A 12,264-nucleotide genomic window follows, 5' to 3' on the forward strand; every position below is an offset into this window, starting at 1 on the left:
ACTGTTCGCCAATCTCAAATTCGAGCTGTTTTGGGCGGTGTTCGAGTTGTTCGACGAACCCGAACGATTTGCAAAAAATTCGGCTGTTCGAGGTTATGTTCGATAACTGTTCGTGCACCAAAAGCTTGTCCTGCATGTCTGGCGCTATTTAGAGCACCAATCATGCAGGGATTGTCTGCCACTCACTGTAATGCCACAGCCATGGTGGTTGTGGCATTACAGTGATTGCCCAAATCGATGGGAACAGTATCAACAGTGAAACATGAAAAGCCGGCAATTCAGCAGCGGCATACACCGGTACCCGACAATTTAGAACCGAAAGAATAGAGCATCACACATAGATTAGATAGATATAAACATGTCAGCCACATATATACGAAGTACAGTGACAGTGCTGCTTACTGTACTTGTCATTTAGTGTAAAGGATTTATCAAAAAAAATAATAGTGTTTTCATGCACCGTCTCTTTAAAAAAGCCGGCCGGCAATTCAGCATCTGTACCCGACAATTTATAACAGACAGAATAGAGCTTCACACATAGATTAGATAGATAGAAACATGTCAGTCACATATATATGAAGTACAGTGATAGTGTTGGTTACTGTACTTGTCATTTAGTATTAAAATAAAGGATTTATTATTAAAAAAAATGGCGTGGGGTTCCCCTTAATTTTAGGCTCTAGCGGAGGTTAAGCAGACGGCTGGGGCAGATGTTTGAAGCCTGGGAAGGGGGTAATACCCACGGAGCTTCCCAGGCTACTAATATCAGCCCCCAGCTGAATACCTAGCCTTTACTAGCTATTAAAATGGAGGACCCCCCCCAAAAAAATGACGTGGGGTCCCCCCTAATTTAATAGCTAGCAAAGGCTAGGCAGACAGCTGGGGGCTGATATTAGTAGCCCAGGAAGGGAGCCATGAATATTGGCCCCCTCCCAGGCTAGAAACACCAGCCGTCAGCCGCCCCAGAAATGGCGCATCCATAGGATGCGCCAATTCTGGCACTTAGCCTCGCTCTTCCACGCTGCCCTGGTGCGGTGGCAGGGGGTAATAGGGTTGGGGTTGATGTCAGCTTATAATGCCAGCTGACATCAAGCCCAGGTTAGTAATGGAGAGGCGTCTATAAGACACCCCCATTACTAACCCCATAGTCAAAGTTAAAAAAAACACAAACACCCAGAATAAAGTCCTTTAATTGAAATAAAGACACAATCCTTTATTGTTCTAAATTAAACCATACTTACCGTCACGCCCATTCCAGCTGAAGCCAACGATCTCCTGCAATAAAAGAAAAATAATAAAGCAACCTCATCCTTACCTTTCCATGGTTCCCACGACAGCTTCAGCTCTGCTACATCGAGATGACAGGCTGGACCGCAGCAGAACGCTGCCATCCAGCCTCTCATCCCGCAGACACTGAAAAGCGCAGGCTTACTTGCGCTGCTCAGCGTCTCTCTGTGACGACATCCAGATGAGCCGAGTTCATGTCCAATGAACTCGGCTCACCTCATGCACGTCACTGACAGCGTGGGAAAATTCTCACGCTGAAGCGGTGAGTGCAGGAGAATTCTCCCACGCTGTCAGTGACGTGCATAAGGTGAGCTCATGTCCAATGAACTCAACTCACCTCCTGCACGTCACTGACAGCGTGGGAGAATTCTCCTGCACTCAGCGCTTCAGCGTGAGAATTCTCCCGCTGAAGCGCTGAGTGCAGGAGAATTTTCCCACGCTGTCAGTGACGTGCATAAGGTGAGCTCATGTCCAATGAACTCAGCTCACCTCCTGCACGTCACTGACAGCGTGGGAGAATTCTCCTGCACTCAGCGCTTCAGTGTGAGAATTCTCCCACGCTGAAGCGGTGAGTGCAGGAGAATTTTCCCACGCTGTCAGTGACGTGCATGAGGTGAGCCGAGTTCATTGGACATTAACTCGGCTCATCTGGATGCCCTCACAGAGAGACACTGTGGAGCGCAAGCAAGCCTGCGCTTCTCAGTGTCTGCGGGATGACAGGCTGGATGGCAGCGTTCTGCTGCGGTCCAGCCTGTCATCTCGATGTAGCAGAGCTGAAGCTGTCATGGGAACCATGGAAAGGTAAGTATGATGTTGCTTTATTATTTTTCTTTTATTTCAGGAGATCGTTGGCTTCAGCTGGAATGGGCGTGATGGTAAGTATGGTTTAATTTAGAACAATAAAGAATTGTGTGTTTATTTCAATTAAAGGACTTTTTTCTGGGTGTTTGTGTTTTTTTTAAATACTTTACTAGAAATTCATGGTGGTCATGTCTAATATTGGCGTGACCCAATGAATTTCGGGCTTAGGGCCAGCTGATAATGCCAAGCTGGCCCTAACCCCTTTATTACCCAGTGAGCCACCGCATCAGGGCCCTGGATGAGTTGGGTACAGCGCCAGAAGATGGCGCTTCTATGAACGCGCCATTTTCCGGGGTGGCTGCGGACTGCAATTTGCAGCGGGGGTGGCCCAGAAAGCTTGGGCCTCCCTGCGCTGCGGATTCCAGCCCCCAGCTGCCTAGTTGTACCTGGCTGGACACAAAAACAGGGCGAAGCCCCACGTCAATTTTCTTTAAATTATTTCATGAAATAATTAAGAAAAAAAGGGCTTCCCTATATTGTTGTGTCCGGCCAGGTACAAATAGGCAGCTGGTGGTTGGGGGCAGCCCGTTCCTGCCTGCTGTACCTGACTGGACACAAATATAGTGCGAAGCCCCACGTCAATTTTTTTAAAATTATTTCATGAAATAATTAAGAAAAAAGGGCTTCCCTATATTGTTGTGTCCGGCCAGGTACAAATAGGCAGCTGGTGGATGGGGGCAGCCCGTTCCTGCCTGCTGTACCTGGCTGGACACAAATATAGTGCGAAGCCCCACGTCAATTTTTTTTAAATTATTTCATGAATTTCCTGAAATAATTTAAAAAAATTGAAGTGTGGCTTCGCACTATATTTGTGTCCAGCCAGGTACAGCAGGCAGGAACGGGCTGCCCCCATCCACCAGCTGCCTATTTGTACCTGGCCGGACACAACAATATAGGGAAGCCCTTTTTTTCTTAATTATTTCATGAATTTCATGAAATAATTAAAAAAAATTGAAGTGGGGCTTCGCACTATATTTGTGTCCAGCCAGGTACAGCAGGCAGGAACGGGCTGCCCCCATCCACCAGCTGCCTATTTGCACCTGGCCGGACACAACAATATAGGGAAGCCCTTTTTTTCTTAATTATTTCATGAATTTCATGAAATAATTAAAAAAAATTGAAGTGGGGCTTCGCACTATATTTGTGTCCAGTCAGGTGCAGCAGGCAGGAACGGGCTGCCCCCAACCACCAGCTGCCTATTTGTACCTGGCCGGACACAACAATATAGGGAAGCCCTTTTTTTCTTAATTATTTCATGAATTTCATGAAATAATTAAAAAAAATTGAAGTGGGGCTTCGCACTATATTTGTGTCCAGCCAGGTACAGCAGGCAGGAACGGGCTGCCCCCAACCACCAGCTGCCTATTTGTACCTGGCCGGACACAACAATATAGGGAAGGCCTTTTTTTCTTAATTATTTCATGAATTTCATGAAATAATTAAAAAAAAAGTACGTGGGGCTTCGCCCTATTTTTGTGTCCAGCCAGGTACAACTAGGCAGCTGGGGGCTGGAATCTGCAGCGCAGGGAGGCCCAAGCTTTCTGGGCCCCCCCCCGCTACAAATTGCAGTCCGCAGCCACCCCGGAAAATGGCGCGTTCATAGAAGCGCCATCTTCTGGCGCTGTACCCAACTCATCCAGGGCCCTGGTGCGGTGGCTCACTGGGTAATAAAGGGGTTAGGGCCAGCTTGGTATTATCAGCTGGCCCCAAGCCCAAAATTCATGGGGTCACGCCAGTATTAGACATGACCGCCATGAATTTCTAGTAAAGTATTTAAAAAAAACACAACACCCAGAATAAAGTCCTTTAATTGAAATAAAGAGACAATTCTTTATTGTTCTAAATTAAACCATACTTACCATCACACCCATTCCAGCTGAAGCCAACGATCTCCTGCAATAAAAGAAAAATAATAAACCAACCTCATCCTTACCTTTCCATGGTTCCCACGACAGCTTCAGCTCTGCTACATCGAGATGACTGGCTGGACCGCAGCAGAATCCTGCCATCCAGTCTGTCATCCCGCAGACACTGAGAAGAGCAGGCTTGCTTGCGCTCCTCACTGTCTCGCTGTGACGGCATCCAGATGAGCCGAGGTCATGTCCAATGAACTCGGCTCACCTCATGCACGTCACTGACAGCGTGGGAAAATTCTCACGCTGAAGTGCTGAGTGCAGGAGAATACTCCCACGCTGTCAGTGATGTGCATGAGGTGAGCTCATGTCCAATGAACTCAGCTCACCTCCTGCACGTCACTGACAGCGTGGGAAAATTCTCCTGCAATCAGCGCTTCAGCGTGAGAATTTTCCCACGCTGTCAGTGACGTGCATGAGGTGAGCCGAGTTCATTGGACATGAACTCGGCTCATCTGGATGTCGTCACAGAGAGACGCTGAGCAGCGCAAGCAAGCCTGCGCTTCTCAGTGTCTGCGGGATGACAGGCTGGATGGCAGCGTTCTGCTGCGGTCCAGCCTGTCATCTCGATGTAGCAGAGCTGAAGCTGTCGTGGGAACCATGGAAAGGTAAGGATGAGGTTGCTTTATTATTTTTCTTTTATTGCAGGAGATCGTTGGCTTCAGCTGGAATGGGCGTGATGGTAAGTATGGTTTAATTTAGAACAATAAAGGATTGTGTCTTTATTTCAATTAAAGGACTTTATTCTGGGTGTTTGTGTTTTTTTTTAACTTTGACTATGGGGTTAGTAATGGGGGTGTCTTATAGACGCCTCTCCATTACTAACCTGGGCTTGATGTCAGCTGGCATTATAAGCTGACATCAACCCCAACCCTATTACCCCCTGCCACCGCACCAGGGCAGCGTGGAAGAGCGAGGCTAAGTGCCAGAATTGGCGCATCCTATGAATGCGCCATTTCTGGGGCGGCTGACGGCTGGTGTTTCTAGCCTGGGAGGGGGCCAATATTCATGGCTCCCTTCCTGGGCTATTAATATCAGCCCCCAGCTGTCTGCCTAGCCTTTGCTAGCTATTAAATTAGGGGGGACCCCACGTCATTTTTTTTGGGGGGTCCCCCAATTTAATAGCTAGTAAAGGCTATGTATTCAGCTGGAGGCTGATATTAGTAGCCTGGGAAGCTCCGTGGGTATTACCCCCTTCCCAGGCTTCAAACATCTGCCCCAGCCGTCTGCTTAACCTCCGCTAGAGCCTAAAATTAAGGGGAACCCCACGCCAATTTTTTTAATAATAAATCCTTTATTTTAATACTAAATGACAAGTACAGTAACCAACACTATCACTGTACTTCATATATATGTGACTGACATGTTTCTATCTATCTAATCTATGTGTGATGCTCTATCTTTCTGTTCTAAATTGTCGGGTACCGCTGCTGAATTGCCGGCCGGCTTTTTTAAAGAGACAGTGCATGAAAACACTATTATTTTTTTAAATAAATCCTTTACACTAAATGACAAGTACAGTAAGCAACACTATCACTGTACTTATTATATATGTGACTGACATGTTTCTATCTATCTAATCTATGTGTGAAGCTCTATTCTTTCTGTTCTAAATTGTCGGGTACCGCTGCTGAATTGCCGGCCGGCTTTTTTAAAGAGACAGTGCATGAAAACACTAATATTTTTTTTAATAAATCCTTTACACTAAATGACAAGTGCAGTAACCAACACTGTCACTGTGCTTCTTATATGTGACTGACATGTTTCTATCTATCTAATCTATGTGTGATGCTCTATTCCTTCTTGTCTAAATTGTCGGGTACCGGTGTATGCCGCTGCTGAATTTGCCGGCCGGCTTTTTTAAAGAGAGTGTCTTCTGAGCAGTTTGTCAGCTTTTGGACACCTTTGCAGGTGTTTTCTATGTGTTTCTATGTGTTTTTGTTTGCCTGCCATTGGTTTTAACGGTGTTCGACGGTGTTCTAAGGTGTTCGACGAACAGTTCAACGAACAGTTCCTCGAACATCCCGGTGTTCGACGAACCGAACCGAACCCGAACACTACGGGGGTGGCTCAACACTAATTACGAGTTTCTAGATACCAAACCTGTATAGTTTTTTTTTATTTAAGTGGTGAACAAAAAGATTAAACGTTTGTTTAAAAAAAAGTCACCATTTTCCGAGATCCATAGCGTCTCTATTTTTCGGGATCTGGGGCTTATTTTTTGTGCACCAAGCTGACATTTTTTATTGATACCATTTTGAAATATATATGATGCTTTGATCGCCCGTTATTGCATTTTATTGAAATGTTGCCGCAACAAAAAAACGTAATTCTGGCTTTTTGATTTTTTTTCTCGTTATGCTATTTACCGATTTTTTTACATTGATAGATCGGACGATTCTGAACTCGGCAATTCCAAATATATGTATATTTGATTTTTTTTTTATTGTTTTATTTTGAATGGGGCGAAAGGGGATGATTTAAACTTTAATATTTTTACATTTTTAAAAACATTTTTTTTTTACTTTTTACCTGCTTCAATAGTCTCCATGGGAGACTAGAAGTTGTGATTATCTGGTCGCCTCTGCTACACACAGGCGATGATCAGATCTTCTTTTGAGTCCTCCTTAGGCTGCGTGCACACGATGCGTTTTTCATGCGTTTATGCTGCGGAATTTCCGCAGCGGAAACGCATCAAAAACGCATGGTAATCCGCACCCCATGGTCCCCAATGGCATTCCGCAATGTCAATGCACATGCTGCGGATTTTTCCGCAGCGTTTCTGCAGCGCAAATAAATCCGCATCATGTTCATTAATTTTGCGGAAGCGCCGCCATTGACTTGCATTGAGACGCATAGAATCCGTGTCTGTACATTTGTACAAGCGGATTTTATGCGTCTCTATGTGCGGATGGTACCCAGTTCTGGAGGAGAGTAGACTCTCATCCAGACCTGGGTACCATTGTACCTGTAAAAAAAAGAATAAAATAATAAATAAAGTTTATATTCACCTGTCCGACGGCCCCTGCAGCGCTTACCTTCCAGGACCTGAGATGACCGCAGGCTGTCTCGCGAGATGCCGGGACGAGCGCGACAGCACACGCGGCGGGGGATCGGTGGTAAGTATAGCTTTATTTTTTTATTTTTACGGTCACACTATATAAATCCATGCTGTTTGCATGGATTTATATAGTGTGACCTAGTTGTCAAGCACTTTCCAAGTGATGCTATCGCTTGGAAAGTGCTTGTCAGTCCGCATGCGGAAACACATGCGTTAAAGCATGTGGGTACGCATGTGAATCCGCATGTATTCCGCATGTATTCTGCAGGAAAAACGCATGCACAATCTACATGCGTTTTTTCTGCCAGGGAGATTCAGAAATGCTGCAGAAATGTTCTGCTTCATTTCTGCATCGTGGGCATATAGCCTTAGGGGATTTGCACCTGCAATATCTTGCTGTATACCTCCTTTTGAGATTAGCCATAAGCAGGTCTTCATAGGGGTGCCAACAATGCCATTGGGCCTTCAGGAGGCCATTTCCTGTCATGAGTGACCATCAGCTCTCCACAATTGCATGGGGTCAATGTGAGTTCAGCACCATAAGAACAATAACACTGCAGAGTGCATAGGAGGATTCTGTTTTTTTTGCCAGAAGTGGTCAGACTCATGCAGATGTTCCTGTTAGGCAGAAGGAGAAGAGTTCTGCAGAAATTCCAGCATCATAGCTAGCTGTCATGTGGGAGTGAGTAGCACTTGCTAGATTGGGCCATGGCAAAGTAAGTTTATAATCACTGAGAAGGAATAATTATAAAACGTAACCTTTATTAAATTATTAGATAACTTAAATGATTACTATAAATGTGCACTAAAGTAATTCAAATCCTGGTAGATCACACGAGAACTGACTGGAATTTAAAAAGCTAGTTTCACACTAGAAAAGTCTCATACATTAAAGAGGTCCCCTCAAAACACAAGTAGGTCTCATAGAATTAGCTCAATTGTCTCAGCTCAATCATCTCAACGCGTTTCATCGTCCTTATATTTATGATGACTCATCAGGAGACACCATAATGTTAATAAGTGTATTAGAGACTGATCACATTAAAAAAATATGTGACCAACAACAATGATCATCACTACTATAGGAGTTATCCTGCACTGATGTCATTCCAATTTTGTAAAATTTGGGTTTATGAAAATTGTTTCAAATCCAATGACTGTTCATTATTTTTTCTTATGCCCTGATTTGAAAAAACACTTCTATTTTTAACCACCACATATGGATTCTGCACAAAACGTGCATAAAATTACATACAAGTGAGATGAATAAGAAAAATCTTTATTGTGCAGAATCTGTATAAATATAAATGTAATAGTTCAAAATCTTAGATCTCTGAAAGTTCTTCACCGATTGCTTTGAAATTTTGACACAACGTTGCATTCGAATACACACGTTTATATATACAGTACAGACCAAAAGTTTGGACACACCTTCTCATTTAAAGATTTTTCTGTATTTTCATGACTATGAAAATTGTGCATTCACACTGAAGGCATCAAAACTATGAATTAACACATGTGGAATTATATACTTAGCAAAAAAGTGTTAAACAACTGAAAATATGTCTCATCAAGCTCATCAAGAGAATGCCAAGAGTGTGCAAAGCAGTCATCAAAGCAAAAGGTGGCTACTTTGAAGAACCTAGAATATAAGACATATTTTCAGTTGTTTCACACTTTTTTGTTAAGGATATAATTCCACGTGTGTTAATTCATAGTTTTGATGCCTTCAGTGTGAATGTACAATTTTCATAGTCATGAAAATACAGAAAAATCTTTAAATGAGAAGGTGTGTCCAAACTTTTGGTCTGTACTGTGCCTACTATGTTTTTATATACCAGCTGTTGGACGTAAAAGCAACAGCGAGAGGGGGGGTGTTACGAGCTCTTTCCCACGCTGACTCTCCCCGGCCGTCCAGCATTCTCCCCCCATTAGTGACATCTCATTCATAAACCCTTCTCCTTCGCCTTAATTCGCCCCAGCTGCTGCCTGTGCTCTGCTACTTTTGTATTCTCCGTGGGGGTTGGGAGAAAGGGGAATGACGAGACCGTCTGTTCGAGGCCGAAAGATGCTGCTGCTCATCACCACCACCGCCTGAGAGGCGGCCGCCTCTGCTCTCCGGCACCGCTGCTGCGGCTTCTTCTTCTCCGGTAGGTGAGTCTTATTTCCGACTGTGCACCAACAAGCGGGGGAGGGAGGGAAGGAGAGAGGGAAGCTTCACGGAGAGGCGCAGGCCGCGGCCTCCACTTTGGGCGCTGAGCTGGGCCCGAGCCTCGCAGCAGTGGGCGGATAGCGAGCGAGTGCAAATCCCACTGCTCTACCGGCGAGAGCTGTGCTGTGATCTGGCCGGTACCGGTCCGGGACATGTCAAGGGGATCACCCCCTCCTCCTCTGCCACCGCCTGCCTTTATCTCTGTGCCCCCTACTGTCACATTCCCTCTGTACTAGGGAAGTGCATAACTGACAATCCCTGACTTGACCAGCTCCATTGTGACACCTGACAGCAAGTACCAACCTCTTTAGTGACCTGTGGACAGTACAGGCCTGCAGGCGTCACTGGGTACAGACAACAATTAATGAGCAATGTTGTTGAAGCAACAATCTTGACAGGAACTTTCAAAGGTGAAGATGTCCTCGTTCCTCACATTCCTATGATTCCAAAGGATATGCTATTTCAATTTAAGAGATTGCAATTCTCAATTCGATTGGCGCTTGCAATCACCATCAACAAAACTTAGGGCCAATCTTTAGTATTGTGCGGTTTAAATCTAGACACGGATTGCTTCTCACAGGGACAATTATATGTTGCGTGTTCTAGAGTTGGCACACAAGACAATCTCTATATCTACACAGACAATGGAACAACAAAAAATATTGTATACCCACAAGCTTTCTCTTGTTTTTCTTTTCCATTTAACCAGACTGAGCCACAGCAACGCGTGGCCGGGTACAGCTAGTATTATATATATATTGAACATTCATTCTGCAACTTTATTGAAAATTATTTCTTGCAATTTTTCATTCTCTCTTCAAAGCATCTCTTGATACATTTTCTCTTATAGAAGGCCTGCGGATCTTCTCTGTGAAGCATCCAGCAGTATTCCACCATCATTTTCACATTCCATCTTCCTTCGTATCCTCGTTCCATCTCCTTGATATCCTGATGAAATCTTTCTCTTTGCTCATCGCTAACTGCACCAAGGTTTTCAGGAAAGTAGTCTAAATGGGAATGTAAAAAATGTTAATTCAAATTCATCATACAACCCAAGTCTTTGAAACGTTTCAGCATGTTCTCCACCATGGACTTAAATTTTGGACCTTTCTTCCCGACTTCTTTAAAAGAATCCCTTTTCTCAACAGCTTACATTTTTGTTTTGAACATGTTGTCCTTCATGAGTTTCCGAAAATCCAGATCCACAAAAATCATCCACCAAAGGTCACGCAAAGGGGTCAAAATATGGTGCAAGAAAAAGCCTATGGAGTCAGTGTTTGTGAAAAAACTGTAGGTGATGGAATTTTTAAAAAAATATTTTTACTGAGTTCAGCGATCGAAAGTATATAAAAATCACCTCTTACTTTTCAAACAATTTTACCTTTGGCAGACCTGTGTTATCAGTGACAGTAGTTGACATACCCTAGGATATTGTACCTCTAATCTCACTATACAAATAAAGGGCTGATGCAGACAATGGGATAATTTAGCACCCTTAATTACATCAGGCGATCAATAAGTGCTAGATACAGCGGTATATACTCCAATGCCCAGGTTTATCACCTATGGTTGTGTATAAAACCCTATCCTTATTAGTAAATCACTGCCCCTTTTAACCACTTTCTTGCATGGTCTCAAATAAGTGTGCAGCCATTGGAATTGCTAACTACATACTTAATGAGCGCTACGGCCTAATGTCTCCATTCTATTGCACTATGCCCTTATAGTTGTCAAAATTGTCCATTTGAGAGGACTATTTATAGATCATATATTAGTGTTAGGAGGCCCTAAGAGAGCAGGACGCTGAAGGTGTGTTCTGCTAGCACTGAATAGTATTACGAATGGCTCCGTGAAAACCATGGTCATTTAAAAGATCGGCCGTGCCCTCCTCAGTGATGCTGAGTCTGGATCTGATTGGTCATGATACAATCAGATTTAACCACCAGGGATTCCCCAGCAATTCCCCTATTGTCAAAATCACCTTTCCTAACGGACAGCTGAACAAGCTCCTGTCCCTGAAAACAGATATATCCAGCATCCCCACCATGATGTGACCAACATGTTTATAGACAGGTTTTTCTTCTTTCCTGTCAATGTCACCCACATGATATAAAATCCGTATCCTAAATTGTCGGATGGTATTGCCAACATAATTTAGTGAACAAGAACTTGTAATCATATATATCACACCTTGTGATTTGCAGTTGATGAAATCTTTGCATTTACATTTTTGTCCAGTCGATACATGTTCAAGTCTGATCCTCGACCCACAAAGTCACAGACTTTCCAAGAGACACACCTAAAGGTCCCTTTTAGTGAGCACTTACTAAGCCAGGTAGCGCTGTGTGACTCCGGTGCCAAATTACTGTGAGCCAGTTGATCCTTTTGATTTTTGCTTTTTCGATAATTAACCGATGGCTACTCAGTGATCAGATTTCCAATATCCTCATCAAATCGAAGGATGAGCCATATCATATGTGCCAATCATCCTTATACATTGATGGTCATTTTTTTTTTCAAGGGACAAGAAGGTCCGATCTGAATGTAGCAAACGCATGTTCAAAAGTCTGATTTAGCATGGGATGGTGGCTCTCCCATTTCAGGTAGCTGAGCTCTTCCTAAAGATTGCAGTAGAGTGAGCCATCATCCTGCTTAATTATACTGAGATCTAGGAAGATCTCCCTCTGCTGTATTTGTGAGGTGAGCTTCAGGCCCAGATCGTTCCTGTTAAGCTCTTCTGTGAATTTCATAAACTGTTCTCTAGTACCAGTCCAAAGGATGAGAACATCATCAATGTACTGTAGCCACATTGAGATTAGGCCCATTTCTCCAATTTTTCAAAGAAAACATCTCTTTCCTCCCACCAGCCCATGAATAAATTTGAATACATGAAGGCACAAGGGCTCCCCATCGCAGTATTGTTGAGCTTG

The sequence above is a fragment of the Phyllobates terribilis genome, unplaced genomic scaffold (assembly GCF_046119375.1).
Source record: "Phyllobates terribilis strain yellow unplaced genomic scaffold, ASM4611937v1 Scaffold_2__4_contigs__length_985480577, whole genome shotgun sequence".
NCBI lineage: Eukaryota > Metazoa > Chordata > Amphibia > Anura > Dendrobatidae > Phyllobates > Phyllobates terribilis.